The sequence below is a fragment of the Desmodus rotundus genome, chromosome 7 (assembly GCF_022682495.2).
Source record: "Desmodus rotundus isolate HL8 chromosome 7, HLdesRot8A.1, whole genome shotgun sequence".
NCBI lineage: Eukaryota > Metazoa > Chordata > Mammalia > Chiroptera > Phyllostomidae > Desmodus > Desmodus rotundus.
In genome coordinates this window covers 13624237-13640819 of record NC_071393.1, presented here as the reverse complement: position 1 = coordinate 13640819, position 16583 = coordinate 13624237, and the positions used below count along the sequence as shown (strand labels likewise).

Sequence of the window (16583 nt, the reverse complement as noted above, 5' to 3'; positions counted from 1 at the left end):
AATAAGCCCTCAGAGTTCTCTGTAAATCATGTATTGTTTAACCCTTACTGACTGACAATGATTGATGAGCTCTATCTGTATTCCTATGCGAATGAACCTAATAAAAGACCCTGGAGAGAGAGACTCGGGGGCCCTTCTCCCCTTGAGAGAAACGGCCACCTTTCCTCCCCAAGCAGATCATGTCTTGGTAGTCTTTTTCTTCTTCCGTGGCGGAACCGGGGGGGCTGCGTTAAAGCCCCCCGACACCGTGGACCCCACCACAATCCTTAAACTGAAACCCTTTTAAACATCAGTTACATTTAATATGCCACCAAGGGCGGTAACATGAAATCATGAAAACATATTCAAAGACAGTTATGGTGAGAGTGGACAGGAAAGGGGCTGAGTGGCGGTGGCTCGGTGACCTCTGCTGAGGGCAGTGCACTGGGGCCACGTGCCCCTGTGTGCGTTTGGTGTTGCCGGGAATGTCGTCTACTCACATGCCCCAAATCACAATGTTTTTAGGTTTCCTTAACTTTTATCAGTTTTCTGTCTTCAGTGTCTTTGCTCTATCATAAAAATAAAATAAGGGTATTAATGAAGAAGTGTGAGTACACACTTGTGTGTGTTTCATATGTGTAAAGCACCAAATGCTTCGTATTTATCAAACCCTGTAATATCAGCCCCTCCATTAGATAAGCATTCTCACCATCACCCCATTTGACAGAGGGAGAACCTGAGACATGAACAGATGAGCTTTCTGTCTGAGCTCCAAACTAGAAAGTGGACCCTCGGTAGCAAACCAAGGTCCTGGGCCCAGAGTCCCTGGTCTTCACCACAGTCCTGCGGAGTCTCACTGTGCTCTCAAAGGGCAGACTTGCCACCTCTTTAGGTGCCAGAAAGTTCCCTCTCCTCTTTCACAAGCAGGGGAGAGATGACCTGGTTCTGCAGCGCAGCCCTGTCCCATAGCAATGAAGTATGAACCCCCAGGAAACCTAGGCTTCCCAGAGTCCGCATTTACAGGTTAAATGGGTAGAATCCATTTCCTTAAAATATTTATTTAAGTTCAATCAGTTTGAAATATTTCAATGTGAAGGAAACAGAAAGACATTGATACTTTTCCATTATGTTCATAGTAAGTCTTTGAAATCTGCCGTGTCTCTCAGAACTACAGCTCATCTCCACTGGGTCGACCCATATTCATGCTGAGCAGCAGCGTGTGGCTTGTGGCACCAAATAGGACAGAGCAGGATCAGGGGGATGAGGTGTCTCAGGTAACTGTCCCTGTAGGGACTCACCATGTGCTGCTCATCACGGACACACTCACGGCCACCAGGGGGCGATACAGGCCCCCGAACCCAGTGCCTCTTTAGGGAGCAAGGGCTGCTCCACTTTCCACCCAAACCAGGAATCCTGAGGCCACAGAAACAAGGAAATTATCACACCATGTGTCCACACTACTTTCATTCTTACACACGCGACACTAAACATACTTACAATTTTAAAGATAAATCTGAGCTACAAACACATTTTATTAAAAATCTGTGTAATGAATAGTGATACTCCTTTTGGATTTTTGAGAAAATATTGCTGCAAGTATCCCTCTCAGTAGGAAGATCATTTTCATAAACGTCACACAAGTCATAACGTGGTATTTTCTGCAGAGATTCCGAACTAAGGGAAACCTAAGGAATATTTTGTTGAAGTCAGATGATGTTCTATTCTCCACAGTAGAATGCATTTGCCAACTCACAAGCACAGATCACGGTTTGAAGGTGAAATCTCCCAGGATGGCACTCACAGGTGGCCCCCCAGGGTGTCAGGAGACGCACGGCACCCACAGATGACATGGGGTTATTCTGATGTCCGTTATTATGATGTCAGGTGAGAGGAGCATATAAAACACTCACCAAAGTTTACCCTCCTTTAAGTTCTTTGAAGTAGCCATCTGATGCCCTAGCTGCGCATGTAGGATGATATTCATACTATGGACACCAGGAGGCACTGTGGATCCTTCTTTGGGGAACTTTATAGGTTTAGTGTCCTTGGTTGTGCTCAGTTGTAAAGGGCACCAGTGAGGCTCCTTTGAGGACATGTCTGTTGGTTAAAATCAATTCTTAACAATGACACCCACACCTGGACCTTCTTCTGACATCTGGAAATTGCCAGCAGGAGGCTGTTAGGCTCAGGGATGAGACTAGACCTGAGACAGACACTGGTTGGGGAATGGAGAACAGATTTGCATTCACGCTCCTCCCTCTTGAGCTGCATGAAGAGGATAAGACAGGGTCTTGGAGAGGACAGTGCCAGCTGGGCAGCCTCAGGGCAGAGCTCCTGGAAGCCTCTCTCACCATGGACTGGGTTCCTTTCTTCCTCCTGCCCCTGGTCTTCTCCACAGGTTGGAGCATCCCTGGGCTCTCAGGGCTCCGGGTTTCCTCCAAGAACACTCCCAAGGGGCATCTGTCCAGTCTGGGTGCATTCGGCCTCATCCCTGTGTTTTGTGTTTGCAGGTCTGTGCGCTGAGCCTGTGCTGACCCAGCCGCCAACTGCTTCTGCCTCCCCAGGAGCTTTGGTCAAATTCACCTGCACCCTCAGCAGTGAGCACAGCAGCTACGGTATTATATGGTTACAGCAGAAGCAGCCAGGGAAGGCCCCTCGGTATGTGATGTGGCTTAGGAGAGACGGAAGCCAGAGCAAGGGGGAAGGGATCCTTGATTGATTCTCGGGCTCCATCTCTGGGGCCGACCGCTACTTGACCATCTCCAACCTCCAGTCTGAGGACGAGGCTGACTATTACTGTGCAATAGGGTACAGCAGTGGTAATACCACAGTGACTCAGGCCAATGGGGAAGTGAGACAAAAAACCCCTTCCCCATCTGTGTCACACTCTCCTCAGCCCAAATAGGACCAGAGACAAAGCCATGAGCAGGTCTGGTCCAGGTCCCCAGACCTCACATCTCAGGCTTCTGTGAAGGGGGTGGGACAGCAGTGGATTCAGTGTCACAGGATGGGCCTGACATGGTGTTTCCAGGGCGGTGGAGACAGGACAGACCTATGACCATGTAGTCACTGAATCCCAAATGGGAATCCCCCAACACAGTGGGACGCACACATGTTCCAGATCCAACAGGCATCAGTCGCATTGCCTGTCACCCTGTCAAACTTTCCTGTGAATAATCAAGGAAACAGGACTGTCATGAATATAAAAATCACTTTGTCCAGAATGGCCATGAAATGGCCCAGATGACACAGTTTGTGGACTAGGAGACAGAAAAGATGACTGTAACATATTTCCTCCATTCATAAGGGAGGACGAATGATTTTACATGACAAGGGAAGACACAGAGGCCAAAAAACCAAGTTGGAAACCCAGATATAAAAGCTGTAATGTTGGGGATTCAAAGGGTACGGGATGAGGTTGACAGCTGACGAGAAAACACTCAGCACTTGTCAGAGCAACGTAATCTATTCACAATGAAGCAGAAAATAACAAAGACCAAGGTTAGAAAGGGATCCCACCTTCTGTTCAAACACACTCCATGTGGCTGTTTTAAAACACTTCTCCACAACATTGAAGGGTCCAGCACCTGAATGAAGCTCAGTGTGACGAGGGCAGGACAGCTCACCATCAAGACCCTGGTGTCCTAGGAAGGAGTTGAGGGACACAGCAGGAGGAAGTGAGAGTTTCCATGGTGACTGAGACCAGGGCACACAGGTCCCCGGGGATGGACTAAGATGCAGATGCAGCTGCAGCAGGGCAGCAGGGGCCCGGGAACCTGCCTGTCAGACTGTCCCCTCCTAGGATCACAGTGGGCGTGGCTTCACTCCTGTCCACCTGCCACTCACAGCTCAGTGACAGTCACCACAGGAAGGCACCATTTGTAAATCTCAGGGGACCTGCTCTCCCTCCCACCCAGGCTCCCTGTGGTCTTGACCCTGCCCTCACCCCTGTCCTCACCTGTCCCGCCCATCAGGATTGGGGCCCGCTCTGTCCTGACTTCTCTCTTCTGCCAGACATGTGGGGTCCTTGGACAGATGGTGACCATATTCTGTGCAGGAGCAGCAGTGACATTGGACGTTGTAATTGTGACTCCTGATGCAAACAGCCGCTTAACGCAGCCTAAGACGGCTGAGGTGGAAGGTCAGGAATGAAACCTCCCAGACCCCAGGTGGCACTACGGCCTCCCTGAGCCTCCCTCTGTGCTCCACGCAGCCCTGAGGCTGGTAGCTGTGGAGGTTCCCATGCAGGGCGGGGACAGGGCTCTTTGCCACAGTGTCTCAGTGCTGGGAAGGGAGCAGAGTCCATCCTGGGCTGGCCCTCCATTCCGCCTGTCCCCTACCGTGTTGTCACCTCTCCTGATATGGGAAGGAGTGAATCCCTCCTCTCTCCCACCACTGGGCACAGTGTGACCTTGTGAACACGAGTGCATGGGGACGCTTCGGAACAACCCCATCCCCCTGGCGGTGTGTGTGCTGAGACACTGCAGGATGGCACAGGAGGGGCAGGTTCACGTGGTGACCCCACCCCGCATAGTCTGGCTGTGAGCACAGGAGAGGGGCGGGGTGGGGATGCGTCTCACCTGGAGATCCTGACTCCAGGCACTGTTTCCACCCGCCCCTAGCACAGGTCTCACTGTCCAACGTATCAGGTCTGTCCACTGCTCCTATCAGCAGGGGAAGTAATGGGGACAATTGACCTTGGCCTGCCTGGGATCCCTGAGGAAGCAGATGGTGGGGGTCGGGGGGCTCCTACTGGCTGCAGGTCACCTTGATCTGCACCCAGCTCCCTGGAGCCCTGCTAGAGCCCCAGGCCCTCGTGTTCAAGGGGCTCCATCCTCCCGAGACCCTGCCTGCTCCCAGTGGGCGGTCTCAGCTCCCTGCCCTCATCCTCCATAGAGTATACACACCCCCCTGATTAACTCTGCCTTTCCCTTTCAAGTCCTGTAGAAAAGTCCCCTTTCAGGGAGGCCATCGGTGGTGCAAACACTGAGGGGCATGCTTTCCTGAGGGAACTCATCAGACCCCGGTCTCCCCCTTTGCAGCTCTGAGCACAGCTCCCATCTCAGTCGCCCCTTCTGTCCCCCTCACACTCAGTCCTGGGAGAAGGGACATCGCACAGGGTCCCGCAGACCAGTGACTGGGGACAGCTGCGCTCAGGGCAACCCTCACCCTGGACACTGCAGAACGCTCTCGTGGGCCAGCACAGACCCTGGGGACCTGTGACCTTTCCTACTGTGACCCCAGAAGGAGCCAAGAGGGCACAGGGTCCCAGGGTGCAGGAGAGACTGTGCTGTGTGGGGACAGAGGCAGCTCAGGGAGCAGCGTCAGCCCCTCAGGGGAGGGAAGCTCAGGGCAGGAGGCCCCGCCCCAGGGGGTCCTGATCAGGGACACAGAAGCAGCTGGTGTCCTCAGAGCTGGTCCTTGGAGGGGACAGTGCAGGTGTTGGGGCTGCAGTCACGGACACCATCATGGGGGTGACAATAGAGACTGAGTGTCTCAGGTCTGAGGTAACAGTGTGCCATATGTGGTCAGCTGGGTGGGGGTTTGTGGGCTGGGAAGGAGAGTCTCCCCAGCCTGCCTTCCAGCTGCTGGGGTGGCTGGCATCTCTGATTCCTTGGCTGACAGACTCTGCCTCCTCCTCACGGGGTGGTCTCACTTGTGAGCGTCTGTCCACACATGTCCCCCTTTATAATGTCACCTGTCTATGGGATGAGGGCCCACCTTGGTCCAGTGTGGCCTTGTCTGAACAAATTTCATCCACAAAACTCTCATTTCTGCTAATCAGAAAGGTGTGCTGGGGAGACTGACTCCCGTGACTTGTGTGAAGGGCATTGCGTCTTTGCGCAGACGAGTGTGTGTGTGCCTATGGTATGTGTGTCTCAAGGTTGCCAAGAAATACTCCCAGTGTCCAATGTCCCAAACCCTGGACCTCCCTCCCCTCCACGTTCTTCACCCACCATCCAGGTCCTCTGCTCTGCGTTCCCTGCAACAGTGGGGGGGGGGGGGATCTAGGGCAAGGATGGCAGCAGTCCATCAGCTGTGTGACCGCAGGGGCTCTGTGTGTCCCGCAGTCCCCCCTCACCCCTGTCACAGACGGGGGAGCTGAGGCCCGGACCCAGGGACCCTGGGCTAGGTCACCACTGGGGAGTGGCAGCACTTGGAGATTCTGGCCCCAGGGTCCCTGGTCGTCACCACCGTCCTCCACCTCTCATTGTGCTCTCAGTGCTGAGATGTGTCTGCTCCTTCAGGTGCCAGAAAGTTCTCTCTGCTATTTCAAAAGCAGGCGACTGACAGTGTGACTTGAAGGGCAGTCCTGTCCAACAGAAATAAAACTTTAAACCACATATGTAACCTAAACTTTTCCAGGAGCCACACTGACAAATGTGCAGAAACCAGTGGTGTTATGTTTCATAGTAGATTTTGTTTAACTGACTCGGTTGAAAATGTCATCATCTCAGTGTGAATTAAATATAAAATATTGATGTATTCTACATGTTTCTTACACTAAGGTTTTGCAAACAGGGAAGGAAATATTTCAGTGTCTGTCCCGCCTCTGTGCACATGCAGCCTCTAAGGTCAAGAGATGCGGATTCCTCCCTGGTGACCACCTCAGCGCTCAGAGCACCTGGTTGGTGACTCAGGGACTCAGGAGGCCGGGACCTGGGACAGGGGAGGACAGGATAAGGGACATGGAGAGGGGCCAGGCAGGGAGGGAATTCACAGGTGAGGCTCTGAGGTGGGGCTCTTGGATTGGAGTCTTGACTCAGCATCACTGACTGGGGGACTCTGGGAATATCCTACCCTACAGTGAGGGCTCCTGCTCATGGGACAGGACAAGGGGCTGGGCTGAGGGCGGGTGGGGGTGCAGGTGACACACTCACCAAGGGTCAGCTTCTCTTCTGGGCTAAAAAGTAGTAATAGTCACTCCATTGAAAGAGCTAGACATAATAGGATGTCACTGAGCCTGTGGACAGCAGGGGGCACTGTGAAATTTGCCTTTAGGACTGATGGGTCTCATTTCCCCTGGGCTGTGCTCAATGCAAAGGTGGTGAGTAATATGTGTGCTTCGAAGACACTTCTGTTGTGTAAAATCATCTCTCCACCTTGAAACCCACACCTGGACTTTCTTCTGACATCTGGAAATTACCAGCAGGTGACTGTTAGGCTTGGGTTTGAGACAAGAGCTAAGATACACAAGGTGAGGAGCAGAGGACAGATTTGCATTCAATGCTCCTCCCTCTTGAGCTGCAAGGAGAGGATAAGACAGGGGCTTGGAGAGGCCAGTGCCAGCTGGGCAGCCTCAGGGCAGAGTTCCTGGAAGCACCTCCGACCATGGACTGGGCCCCCTTCTACCTCCTGCCCCTGGTTTTCTCCACAGGTCAGAGCATCCCTGGGCACTCAGGGGTCTGGGTTTCCTCCAAGAACACTCCCAAGGGGCATCTGTCTAGTCTGGGCACATTTGGCCTCATCCCTGTGTTTTATGTTTGTAGGTCTGTGTGCTGTGCCTGTGCTGACCCAGCCCCCGTCTGCTTCTGCCTCCCTGGGAGCCTCGGCCAAGCTCACCTGCACCCTCAGCAGTGAGCACAGCACCTACACCATTTATTGGTATCAGCAGCAGCCAGGGAAGGCCCCTCGGTATGTGATGTGGCTTAAGAGTGATGGAAGCCACAAGAAGGGGGACGGGATCCCCGACCGGTTCTCTGGCTCCAGCTCTGGGGCCGACCGCTACTTGGCCATCTCCAACCTCCAGTCTGAGGACGAGGCTGAGTACATCTGTGGTGCAGACTATAGCATCGGTGGTCAATACGGTTAAGCCACAGTGACACAGACAAAGGGGAAGTGAGGCAAAAACCTTCCTCCCCCTGTTCCACCTCCCCAGGGGTTCCAGCTGATGTGCTCCCTCTCCCCCCCCAGGACCTGAGACCCCGACTCTACTGGTTGACAGTCCCATCATCCTGCGCGTCCTCCTTGGGACACCCCTAAGGAGAGGCTGATGCAGCTTATAACCTGGGTCATTTTGACAACACAGAGACATTCTCTGTGCTTCCTCACACATGCCTATGGGGACGACGCTGGGAGAGAGCCGCCCAGCGGAAGGGAAAACGCCCTGAGAGACAGGCTGAGCTGGGATGACCACGTCCCCAAGCGACATTGAGCCCTGATCCCCCACTGGGGTTCTGAGCAGGGAAGAAACGTAGATGTTGGGGTTTCAGCAGTGACCATGGAAGTCACAGCAGTGCATGTCTATACTCCGAGTGGACACGGTTTATGACGGGGCCTGTCAGCACTGAGGTTCAGCAGGAAGCACTTGTCCCTCAGCAGAGGCAGGACAGAGAGACCTGATGCCCTAGTGGGAGGTCTGGGCAGGACCTGCGTGGAGCACGGCCCGGTACCTCCGGCTGTGCCAGATTCTCAGCCTGTGGTGACAGGAAAGGCTCCACATCTGCCCACAGGACCTTACAGGGGACAGTGAAGGCCACCTTCACTGGGACAGCAGCAGAGCATGGTGGGCGGGGGACACTGACACGAAGATGTGTGGATCCCCTTGCACCTCAGCACTGTGATTGCTCCATTTCAAAAGCATTTCGGGGGGACAAGTTTTCTGGACGAGTTCATTGCCTCCATATCTCTTCTGGAAACTGAAACAGTACACTCGTCTCACACGGCCACAGCCTTGAGCCCCCATGGAGCAGCCTCCTGTCCGCAGTGACTGCAGGACGCTGACGTGAGCGGGGATTTCAGGCCTGATCCCAGAATGGCAGGCTGGTCCCCAGTGACTGATTCTCCGATGAAAATCCAGCAGCTGCCTGTGGCCTGTGTGACCTCGAGGGGGCTGGTCTCTGGGGTGGGCGTGGACAGGGGGTAGAATGGGCAGGAGGACATGGACTGAGGCTCAGTCCCATGGTGACCTTGGTCATCTAAGGGGACTGGAGTCACAGGGCCACAGAGCCATCCCCATCCTCCCCTCTCCAGTCAAGTGTTCTCTGCAAGGGACACAGCGACTTTGTCCCAAATGAGGCTCCCGCGGGCTCTCTAGCAGGCAGAGTGGCCTCCACCACCCACACTGCAGGACAGTGCGTCCCCAGGACTGTGGGGAATGAAGCCCCAACCTGAGCATGGACCAGGTCTCGTCCAGGTCCCCACGGGCCCTGTGGTGCGGGTAACGTGGGAGAAAGTCAGCAGTGGCCTCGATAGACAGACAGAGGGACCACCTGTGTTAGTGACGACAGGGAGTGCACAGGGAGCAGATGCAGGTCACCCCTGCTGCGCTTAGATGGTGACCAGCAGTGAGGCGGCTGCCACTTCACATCCCAGTTTAGAGGGACAAAGGGCCCCGGGTAGGGCATTTCTGGTGGTCAAGGTTGTGCAAGGGTTGGACCTCAGTGAGGCCACTGTCAGCACTGTCATTGGAAAGTAGTGACCGGTGTGAAGGACAAGTGTCAGCGTCCCTCTGGATTGTTCCACACACGGAGTCACTGCACCAGGGGATTCTGGGACGAGGAGTCAATGTTCATGTCAAAAGAATTCGTTTCTGTGCCGTTAGCAGGGTCTTGAGATTGGACGTTATGTAGGGTCACTGTCGCAGGAGGGGGATCTCACATACCTGAAGAGCTGTTGACATTAAATCCAGGCAGCAGCTGAAACCATCCCCAGAATCCGCCCCTGGAGAGAGTTGGAGCCAACTTGGCTGAGCGTGTGCTCAGGAGGGGTCCTTTCCCCCGCTGTCTCCTCCTGCGTCTCCTCTGCTTCAGCCCTGCGCTTCTCCCCGTCAGTCACTTTCTGTTAATTCTGCCAGTACACCTGCACCTGTGCTGCCTGCTCCTTTTCCACGCATTCCTTCCTCATTGTCTTTCCTGCGCCAGTGTGTGAGTCTGTGAACACACATGGATGCGTTTGCCGGGCTCTATCCCTTAAAAACAGCAAGACCGATGCTTTGAGTCTGGCACTGACTGAGGTGTAAGCGCTCCTTAGGGCGTTGCTGGGACGGCCTTGCAGGCCAGCACGGTGCCCGCCGCCCCAGGCCGCCTCCCCTTGCACTGTGATCTCTGATTACTCCAGACTTTCTGAACACAGACTCTCAGGGAGAGTCTGCCCCGGGCGCCTTCCCTGGCCACAATTTAGTTTTCTTTTTTTGAAATTCAGTTAATTTGCATACACTGAAATGCTTCTTTTTAGTGAACGTTATGTGGGTTTTGGCAAAGGCACACGGAGCAGTCACCGCTGCCCCCATCAACAGCTCCGGCAGCGCCCATAAAGCCCACAGGCCCTGGGCAGTCAGAGCCTCTGCCGGCCCTGCCCCGACCCCTGCCAATGACTGATCCCTCGTCTGACTTATAAGTGGCTCTTCGCACACAAGTCACACAAATGAGACCATGCAACTCAAGGCAGCCCTGTGGCTCTGGTTTCTCTCAGTCTGCATGACCCCCGAGATCGCTTCACCTGCAATGCAGGTCACCTCACTGTGCGCAGGGATCCTGGACCCTCTGTCTGGGCACCAAAATGGAGACCCTGACCTCTACCCTCTGCCTCTTGTTTATACCTCCAGGTGCACTCTGACCCTGGGGCTGCAGCTCCTCTGGTCAGGTCCATCTCAGGGAGTCCGGGGCCAACTCAGAACCTCTGGTCCCTGCCTGGAGCACCACAGACACTTTAGAAGACTCCAAGGTAAGTGGATTCTCCCTACTCCAGTCCAGCTCTGGTTGCTGGGCTATCGTCGTTCAGGGACAGCATCTGCCTTGAAGGAGACCCGCGGACCATCTGGTCCCCACAGGTCATGACCTGTGTGGGACCAGGTCGCTGGGGACACTCACAGAGCATATGGAGACTAAAGCTGGTGTCTCAGTCAGGTGGATTTCTAGAGCTTTCCACAGGTTACTTAAAATCCTGATGAAACATTTTAAAAGGACCAAAGAGTCGACAACGCCCTTAGTGTGTCTACGTGGAGAGGGGGGAAGTGGTAGAGGGTAGACACACACCAGTGTGAGTGCAACTAGGAGCTGGTTTGAATCATCCAAAACAGGAGCATGGTGAACAAGGAAACATCCCACAGAAGCACCGCACATGCATCCTGACCCCACGGAACCACGTCTAATGAAACACCGTGACGGGCACTCACACGTGCATGGGGACACACAGAGTGGACTTTAAGGAGGAGGAGGAAGAGGTGGGGACCATGGCCCTCTGTCTGCTGATACACGTGTTGTCACTTAGGTCTCAGAGGGCCCACTCAGCCCCGAGGCCAGGCTCCTGGGAGGCCCGCAGCCCTGCTGAGCCAGCCCAGGTCAGAGGCCTGGCCAGGAGGCTTTGGGACAGTGGTGCTGGGGTCAGACCCCAGGAAGGTGACTGTGACCAGGGGTCCTAGAGTCCTTGGATAATTTTCTGACCTGAGAAGCAGCGTAGAAGGAGCTGGGCACTCAGCCCTTCCTCCTCAGTCACCAGGCCTGCCCCCGCTAGATGGTGGAAATGAGGTCTGCTGACTGCTCACCTTGGAGCCCAGATGGGGAGTGCATTTGCATAAACACTAAAGCGTCAGGGCCCCAAAGGACTGAGAGGACATAAGAGAGGCCTGGGGAGCCCAGGGTGTGTGAGGTCGCAGGAGGCAGAGCTCTGGGCGTCTGCACCATGGCCTGGACCCCACTCCTGCTCCCCCTTCTCACTCTCTGCACAGGTGCTGCCCCCAGGCCCTGCCTGCTTCTCAGCCCAACAGGACCAGAGCTGTGTCCCCCCAAACCTTGATCTCAGCCCAGACCCAGACTTACAGTGGGCCCTTATGGGAACGGGCCCTTAATTCTCAATCTCTCTCTTGTCTCCACCCCTTGCAGGTTCTGTGTTTTCCTCAGAGCTGACACAGCCGCCCTCGGTGTCTGTGGCCCTGGGACAGACGGCCACCATCACCTGCCGGGTAGATTGCTTTGAGGACAGAAGTTACGTGCACTGGCACCAGCAGAACCCCGGCCAGTCCCTGTGCCCATCATCTATTACAGCAGCAGCCGGCCCTCAGGGATCCCTGACCGATTTCAGGCTCCAGCTCAGGGAACACGGCCACCCTGACCCTTGGTGGGGCCCAGGCCCAGGACGAGGCTGACTACTACTGTCAGGTGTGGGACATCAGTGATGGAACCACAGGGTCCCAGGCAGACAGGGAAGTGAGACACAAACCTCCTTCTGTGTCACGCCCTCCTCCAGCCCCGGGAGGACTGTGGTCTGGCCACAGCAGGACAGTCCCAGTCCCTGCATCTGAGACCCCAGTCTCCCGTCTCCTCCTCGCCCTCCAGACAGGCTCTGCAGAGGGGTCCTGGGAGAGGACACAACACTGATGTTGTCACGGTGTCCCATTTGTTTGAGGAGCGGGTGTCACGGTCACACGTGTGAAGTGCTGGCTGGTGTGACATGTGAATGGCTCAGCGTCTTCAGGGATGGAAACTCGGCATCGCGGATGGGAAACCGCACCGTTTGCACCGACGGCCATGACACACTGCGGACGCGAGGGTGGCGAGCCTGACGCCATAAAAGTAGCACCTGCTCAAAGCAGAACGGGAAATACGCGACTGCGCACAGAGACCAAGCCTCAGCGACGCGCAGGACAAGCTCATGCAGCCCACTGGCCCGGGACTGGAGCCCCCGAGCGGACAGGACCTGCAGCAGTGCACAGAGAGGTACGCGGAGAAGCGACGGCCGAAACTGGCCCAGCCCCGGGGGAAACACTGAAATGTTTGAGAATGTCCACAGAAGTCATGCCCAGGGCACAAGAGGTGACAACACAAACGCACGTCAGGATGAAATTGCTCAAAAGCAGTGACGAGGAGACAATATGAAAAAAAACAAACTAACAGCCAGACAGAAAGTAACGTCAAATGCAGATGAACAGACGTCATGGAAAAACCTGGCTTCTCAGTAAAGCGACATAAGGAAGGAGACCGTGGAGAATATCTCTAAAAGAAAAGCGCTTTTAAAAACATAAATCTTTAAAAAACTCTGTCAAGTTTGAGTCATTCATGCAGTGAAAATATCTTTGAAAAATGAAGGCAGAATGAAGAATTTTTACATATGAAAAAAGTGCAACATTGGTCACCAACAGAACCTTCAGACAAAGTACTCACGGCCCCTCGGACAGAAGGAAAATGACCCCAGAAGAAATGTGAATCCACAGAGAGAAAGGAGAAGCAGCAGAAACGGTCATCTCCGGAAAGCAATAGGAACATCGGTCTTCTCTTAATGTGCATGGAATGAAGTGCTGTAAATACAATGTTACTACAACATGTGGGGCTCTTTCATGACTGTCCAGATAAAGAGGTGACAATGACAGCACTCAGGGCGGGGGGCGAGGGCGCAGCAGGTGCACAGTCCCACCCTCTCTGTGACGTGGCGTCACTGGAGGTGGACCTGGGTGACTTAGGCTGGTGCTCTGACCCCAAAGCTGTCCTTCAAACCAGCCCTGCAACAGCAACAGTTACAGCCAATAAGGTGTATTTGCTCGGGTCTCCAGGGGGAGAGAAATTACAACGGGCGGATGGGAGTGCAGGTGCAGGTGTAGAAACCACGCAGACATAGAAAGATAGAGGTGCAGATGGTATGGATGGGGTCTGCACGCAGAAAGACCTCCACGTGCTGCCCAGCTGATATACCTAGGGAGGGAGGGAGGGAGGGAGGGAGAGAGGGAGGGAGGGAGGGAGGTAGACAGACAGACAGACAGATAATAGATTTGAAGGAACTGGCTCATGCAGCTCTTGGACTAGCCTGTGTGAAATCTGTAGACGAGCAGGAGGCGGGGCCACCAGGCACGAGGGGATGTTTTCGTGCTGTGCCCAGTTCACCGAACATGTTGAGTGAACACACGAGGACAACGACAATACCCAAAGCCAACGTGTAGATTAGAAACAGCAGTGTCTCATTTCCGTACCTTCCATCACAGTTACTCTCCCCTGCCAGGGAGAGATTGTGCAGGGGGACCAGCAAAGCAGTGATTTGAATGTTTACATTCAAGCTGATACTCGCACCTGAGACTCCGGAATGTTCCTGAGGGAGAGGACAGACGCTAGAGATGCTGTGCGTCACTCCTCACTGTGACCCCAGAAGGAGCAGGGAGGGGACAGCGGGTTCTAGGGTCAGGAGACCCTCTGCTGCCTGGGGACTGAGAAAGGCTCCCGAGAATGGAATCAGGCCCTTAGGGGAGGGAAGCTCATACCACAACACAGTCACGTTCCTCCACCGGTGCAGACGGGAGAATTGTTAGAGCATCAGAGAGACGAGACCCGTCTATGGAGAGGACAAAGCAGCGGGATCGGGGCAGATGTCTCCCCCAAAACAGCAGAGACGAGGGGAGAGGGGAGCAAAGTCTTTAGAAAACAGAAAGCAAAAAGAAAAGAACAAAACAAGAAGGGAAACCTGTCAATTTTCGAGACTTTACCCAGTAAAAATATCTATAAAAGAAGGAAAAATAGAGCTTTCTCAGATAGTACAAAACTTTAGAAATGGGTCACCTGCAGACCTGCAGTACGGGAAAGGAAGGACACTGTAGACAGAGAGCAACGGGAATCTACACAAAGAGGGGAAGGGCATCCGATACGGTAACCGCATGGACAAATACAGAAGCTGATAATTCTATAAAAGATATCATTAATGCAAGAACACATAACAATGCATGTTTCAAATTATGATGTATATTAAAGCAGCGATTTGGCAACATTACCTCAAAGGTTTGAGAGGAAGAGGAACCTGTTATGATAAACTCAGGTGTCTCACTCATACCTAGTTCAGGTCCAATGTGACATTTTCTCACAAGTTTGAACTTCAGCAGCAGGAGAGTAGTGTTGTCAGAATTCTCTGACTCACAAAACAAGGTCCCGTGTGACTTCCTGTGCAAACCAGGAAGGGAGTCAGCAGCCCCTGTGTAGTGACGGTCCTGGTGGGTCACCTGCTCGGTCACCTGGCTGACACAGGACAGGGGTCACAGTGCAGTGGCTCCTCCCTCCCCTGGGTCCCCCTTCAGCTGCTCTGACTCCTGGGCCAGGTGTGTGCTCAGTGTGACATCTGTCCTGCCCCTCCTCCCTTAATGTGACAGATTTAGTCACAGGGGCCGACCTGGTTTGCACCATAACCACCTTAGCTTCTCACTGTCCTTCCTGCTCAGACAGACCAGACCCTCCCCCAGGGCACGGACTCTGCTGTCCCCACACTCCTGTCCTCCTACTGCTTCCTCTTCCCACCCTGACCATAGCTCCAGGGTCCCCTCCAGGGAGACCCCTGCAGCCTGTACCCACACAGGACTTGCCTGACCATTCTTGTCTGATCTCATCTAATTCTCTGAATACTACAGCAGCTGCACAATTGTTCCCCTGTAATTATTTTCCTTCATTATTGATTGATTTCTGTTAATTCTTTCCCTCATTAGTCAGAAAATTACTTAATGCAAACACACCCGACAATGAGAGACGTGGACAGACAGGAGATCTTTTCCTGCTGCACCAATGAGTCCGGGGTCCGACGGTTGTCCGCAGACACCCGCCAGCCCTGTGAGGTCCTATGTCTCTCACCTTCTTTACCGACATCTCTGCAGTGAGGGCTCTGCTCTCCTTCTCCTTGCAGTTGGACCTCAGCATGGCCGCTGCAGCTCAGCTGTCACACCCAGGGTCAAGGGCATAGGAGCAGCACAAATCTAGTCTGTTCCAATGCTTCACAAGAGCTCAAATTCTTAGGAAAATACCCAGCTGAGTGACACAAGGTGTCAGTGACTGTGCTGTGTCACCCAAACCAGTGTGTCCCCCGGGTTCTCCTGTTGCACACTGGCATGTGAGAGGCAGGACTGGTCCCGTTCATACGTCTTACCCAGGACGCAGTGTCTGGCAGACAGAGTGGGGCTGAATCACTGATGCTGCGTGAGTGTCTCCTGTCTCAGTCTTTGGGCCAATTGCCACCAGCGCCATGTTGTCAACGTGCACTGGGCACAGCAGTGGGCACAGTAAGAGGCAGTCCCTGTGTCCTTTGTCCCCCATGCAAGCCCCAGAATCAAACCACCACCTCAGGGATATGTCAGAGATGCTTCAGGTGGTCCCGCCCTCTCCTCCACCCAATGAGCCTCTTTTGTGCTTTTATGGGAGATCTGAGCTGCTTGTGCCTGCTCTTGAGGCCGGCGGTGGTTAAGAAGAGAACAGCAATGCCCCCTGGGACCAGCAGTCTGTGGATCAGGGAGTTACCACCTGAGAACAGTAGGTTCAGACTCTGCACCTCCACAGAGGACACACCTGCTCCTCCTGCAGCCTGTGTGGGGAGGCCACCAGGGGGCAGCAGAGACCATCTGACAAGGCCTCCTGGAGACTGGGAGGGTCTGGGGAATTCTACCAAGCAGGGGGATTATTATAATTTATGTTTTGAATTATCAGTTCTTTACTCATAATTGATATAATGTAAATGTCCTAAAACAGGCGGTTTATTAACCACCACTCACACATGTAGAAACATTGGTAACTTTTCTACAGTGTCACCTTTGACACGGATGATACAGCATTCTGACTGAGGCTCTCAGACTGGGTTCCTGTAGAATTGGTCATTTATCCATCTCAGGTCCGGGTAATTCACCCCTGTCCGGCCACCCCATTCGTGCTCAC

General features: G+C 53.9%; 1 long non-coding RNA gene and 3 gene segments (V, D, J or C); all 4 read left to right on the top strand.

Moving 5' to 3' along the window:
* The window catches only part of LOC128781375 (immunoglobulin lambda variable 5-39-like), a 591472-nt gene that overhangs the window by 380661 nt on the left and 194228 nt on the right, over nt 1–16583 (top strand).
* LOC112310504 (immunoglobulin lambda variable 5-45-like) overlaps nt 1–16583 on the top strand; it is a 715836-nt gene that overhangs the window by 508972 nt on the left and 190281 nt on the right.
* Nucleotides 1–16583, top strand: part of LOC139441033 (probable non-functional immunoglobulin lambda variable 11-55) — a 511832-nt gene that overhangs the window by 319748 nt on the left and 175501 nt on the right.
* The window catches only part of LOC139441034 (uncharacterized), a 38559-nt gene that overhangs the window by 2254 nt on the left and 19722 nt on the right, over nt 1–16583 (top strand). The window contains exon 1 of one of the 2 annotated variants that reach the window (XR_011651412.1): nt 11589–11647. The exons of the other annotated variant lie outside the window; for it this stretch is intronic. This is a non-coding gene — a long non-coding RNA (uncharacterized lncRNA). Of the gene's footprint in view, nt 1–11588; nt 11648–16583 lie in introns of those variants that run through there. 2 annotated transcript variants of the gene reach the window in all.